We start from the raw sequence: 4,548 nt of genomic DNA on the forward strand, positions 1-4,548 counted from the left end.
TGCAGGTCAGACGCTCACATAATTGGCTATCGTTTCTGTTGTCGTCCATTTCTTTTGTTCTAAAAAGACTATTTAGATACTATTATTTTGCAGCTTGATAGAATAGAATTGAACTTTTCTTGTCTCAGTTCCAGAAACAAAGAATCCGCATCAAAGAAAAAAATAAATAAGAAAAAAATATATATTTCTTGTCACTGTTCCAGAAACAGAGAATCAGAATCTAAAATTAAAAAAAATAAAAATAAAAGAAAGAAATTTAAGAGGATAAACACACTTTTTCATTTCAATAAATTTAAATTTAAACTCCTCATTCATTCCTCACTCCTTTCCATCAATTCATCCATTTATTATTCCATTCATTCATTTATTCAGTTACTAGCTCTCAACTGGTCTGTTCTGTACAACGTCCCGCTGGATCCTGTTCTCAAATTGATTTCAGTCTATCAAAGAGAACATGATGAGACATAGGGGTGATTGATTATTGATCAGTGCCATCCTTCCTTTCTTCAACACTGCCCCCAAAACACCGCAGGTTGTTTGTTAGCCCTCGTATGATGGCACCTTTTTTAAGCACATTATCGATCGAGTGTGATGACCCGTGACAGTTTTGTTTGTAAATGTGTTGCGTGTGTGTGCGTGCGTGCGTGCGTGCGTGCGTGCGCATGTATCTAGGCTACATTCATACATATACATGGATGGCCAGACATTACGCAACAATGTCTTTTCCGGAGATTGCGTGACGCGCCATTAATGAGCAGGCTTGGAGTCATCTTTGAAATCTTCTTAATGAGCACATTTATTTATACAGCATGGCAATTAAAATGCGATTTAATTTAAAAAAAAAAAAAAAAATACTTTGAAAGCGCATGTTTGTCTCTGTTAATCTAGAGACTTTTCCCTGAATGCTAACGAGGTAATCGGAAAATGCTCATCAAAGTCCACAGGGGTGGGTTGGGCAATTTAGAGGCGGCCGTCTGATTAGCTGAACATCTTCTCCTCTGACTATATTTACCTCAACATTTAAAAATATGGCGCCGCCAACAATAACTAAAGATTCATTACGTGTACGAATAGGCTAGTTCTATGCAGGTTATTCTTGATGCTGCAATAAAATAATATTAATAAATAAATGAAAAAACAATAATGTGATCATGAAATAATAAAAATATGAAATAATGTAATACTCAAATAATAAAATAAAAATGCAAAAGTTTTAATACCTGTACAAATAGGGTAGTTCTCTTCGGGTTATTCTTGATGCTGCAATAAAAAAATAATTAATCAATAAATAGAAATAATGAAATAAAAAATAATAATGTGATAATATAAGAATAATAACAAATAAAATGAAATAATATAATAATAAAAATATAAAAGATTATTACAATAAATAAACAGATGACTAACTGCCCTTTTGACCTTTTTGAGGTGCCACTTTGTGGTTTAACAAGAGTGAACGTGAGATTTTGCCAGTAAACAAGAACATTTGTCATTTTCTTTCGGGCAACGTTCCTTCACACCACCTCAAGTGTGGGAAAGCTTCCAGCCTGGCATCCTCGGAGGCCTGGCGCCGAGAGAACAAAACCACAAACAAACAAGAATGCTAACCAATCGCATCCATCTGGGAAAATGAGCTGAACTGTGTTACTTGCTTACTAAGAAGAAGAAGAAAAAAAAAAATCGCATGGCAGCTGCTGGATAACCCACCAAAAAGTTCTGATGTTTCATTTTTTCATCAAAATAAGTCGCCATTTAAAGGGGTGTGTAAACTTTTAATCAAAACAAATCAAGATAAGCTTGTGGAAATACATTTTTAATGGTCCCACAACAACTTGCATGACATCATACATCCAAACAGTCGTAGATATAGCTCACTGCAACTTGAATCATCACCTTCACTCGTAAAAATGTTTTTTTTTTTTTTTTTTTTCTAGACACAGTAAAAATTCAACTACCACGAAGACACTAAACCAACAGGTGGTTGTGTTTATTTGGACCATTTTTAACACTGTAATAAGAAAATAAAGTAATAAAGATGTTTTTAAAAAGACATTGAACATTTACAGTAAACGTACAACAAATGAAGCAACAGGTGGCGCTGTAATACCAACGTTAGCTTTTTGGTCGCCCATTCGCAAAACTTTATGTACTCAAATATAAAATAAAATAAAAACTACATTCATATTTATCAAAAATATTGTAACACATATAGGTCAAAGTAAAAATATATTTCTATTTTAACCTCTTGCAATATTTAAAAGTTTATTTGAAAATATTGGATGTGTATATTCTATATGAATGTAAATATACGTGTATATATAAATATTAATCAAATGTATATTTCTGACTAACTTGGTTTGCATCAATGTCATTAAAAACATGTCTAGAGGTGTTTGATGATGAACTTGTGCAGTACCTGGCACCAGGTTTTGGCCCAGTCAGACATCACATCTTTCACTGGAACAAAAACTGAGTGCAAGGTATTGCATAACATCTTCATCACACACTTTTGAATGTGTTTTTCAATGACACTGATGCAAACCAAGTAAGTTAAATTTGAATCAAATGTATATTTCTGACTAACTTTGTTTGTATCAATGTCATTAAAAACATGTCTAGAGGTGTTTGATGAACTTCTGCAGTACCTGGCCCAGTCAGAGATGTCAGCTGGTTTGATGTGCTCACTTTCCGTCTGGTGGCACTTGTGTACCATTAGAAGTGACAGGAGAGGTGGCTGCACTCGCGACCACCCTATGGTGCATTGTGACATCACACATCAGCTCCTCAAGCACAACACTGCGTACTCACACGTTCCAATTGCAAGTTGCCGTCTCTTCCGCTGTGCATGTACCACGAGGCTGTCGGCTGCACCTCTGGGGCCCAGACCTCCACTTTCGTGTCAAGCAAGCAAAACAAAAAGTCGTGAATTGCACTAATTGACACAAAAAGTATTTCCATTCATTTTATTCATTCATATCAATTAATTCTATTAAGAGAACAGAGTGATATAGTTTCACTTTTAATGTGTGAATTCCCAAATGTGTGCATTTGTGTGAGCAATTAGCTCCACACCCAACATGCAATGAGCATCTCAACCAAGTTTCAGACTGAAAAGACTTTATGTGCCAAAATACTGAGTAGTTCAAAAGTGGTCAAACTACTGTAAAAGGCAACAAACTGTTCCTCTAATATCATGTCTTTACCTCCGCTTGTGAAAATACAATTTCAAATACGAATACCACATTTTATTTTATTTTAAATGCTTCCAGTGCCATCAGTTGCTAGGGTTTTAATCACGAAGTGTTTCTGGTTAATTAAGTGATTTAATGCTGAATGAAACTAACTAGCCCCTGCGAGCCATTTGTTTTTTTTTTTAATTAATTTGATCATTTTTATTTCCTTGGCAGCTATAATGGTACACGGTCCTATTTTTAACATTTTATTTAACATTGGCTATCCGGGGGTTTTCAACTGATTTTGTCCAAGGGACCACCATTATGACCAAGAAGCAACTCTGGGACCACTGAATTGGCAGAATAGTATTTCATTTTGCACTAAAGGACGAAAGACCTGTAAAGGGTATTTATTTGCATCTGTATGTCTATTTTGGAAATCTACAATTGACATAATTTGGATGGGTAAATGAATCACAAAATAAGCTGCAAAATAACTTGTTGACAATTGCTAGAATATCGCACACTGTCAAATGACCGAAAGTCATAGAAACCTGAACTACAGCGGATTAGCGCCCTCTGCTGGAAATATGTTCTGCGCCCACCCCACTTATTCCTTTGCGTGGGAAGTCTTTTGACCACAACTTCTGAAACTGCTGTGGCAGATCTGCTGTTTCCCACTATCTAATTTACCGAGCAACTGTCAAATAACTCAAAGCACGGATTAAATCAATTTTAGAAAATAATATAACGTGTCATTTAGACTGTGCCGGTGTTTTGACCTTCCCTAATCACCGAAGGCAGAATACTACATAGGGAAAAAAAAGTGTATATGTTGGCGTCAAAATGTGCAGGTAGACGACAAGCAAGCCGACATGGAGCCTCCATTCTTCCAGTTTGAACATCAGCTTTTGCGTGGAAAACATACAAAACAGGTTAGGCGCTTTCCTTGATTAACGTTTGATCGACAGCCGAGTGCCTCTTGCGGGCGTGCTCATTGACCAGCCACCTTTGTTGATATTGTTTTACGATAGCTAGCGAGCAACATACAAACTCGAGGCGCCTGTGTCGTAATGATGCTCCGGCATATTTACATGTAAACGGCAAAAAAGAGCTTGAAAATGTTTGCAATACTCACTCAAAACACAGCTAGTAGTCACCGGTAGTTAGGTAAGGTGAACGGAGAAAGCTCAGTTCAAAAGGAACCAAGTGCGTCTGACAACCTGCAGAAAAGCGGAATGACTCTTCGGACAACAGCAACAAGGACGTGTTATTAAGGGAAATATTTGTATCCATAGTTTTTTTTTAAAACGGATTTTTCAAGACATAACTTTGAGACTTATACTAAATGGATTGCCTAAAAAAAGGAAAGAAA

General features: G+C 36.2%; 1 long non-coding RNA gene across 1 annotated transcript; it reads right to left on the minus strand.

Annotated features, from left to right (window-relative positions):
* Nucleotides 1-2,549: 2,549 nt before the first annotated feature.
* Nucleotides 2,550-4,417, minus strand: LOC148381879 (uncharacterized). The gene is made up of 3 exons (XR_015854425.1): nucleotides 4,312-4,417; nucleotides 2,809-2,891; nucleotides 2,550-2,751 (listed from the first exon to the last, which is right to left on the minus strand). It is a non-coding gene; the product is annotated as an uncharacterized LOC148381879 (long non-coding RNA).
* Nucleotides 4,418-4,548: the final 131 nt, after the last annotated feature.

This window comes from Syngnathus floridae, chromosome 19 (assembly GCF_059516105.1).
Source record: "Syngnathus floridae isolate MCC-2025c chromosome 19, RoL_Sflo_1.0, whole genome shotgun sequence".
Lineage (NCBI taxonomy): Eukaryota > Metazoa > Chordata > Actinopteri > Syngnathiformes > Syngnathidae > Syngnathus > Syngnathus floridae.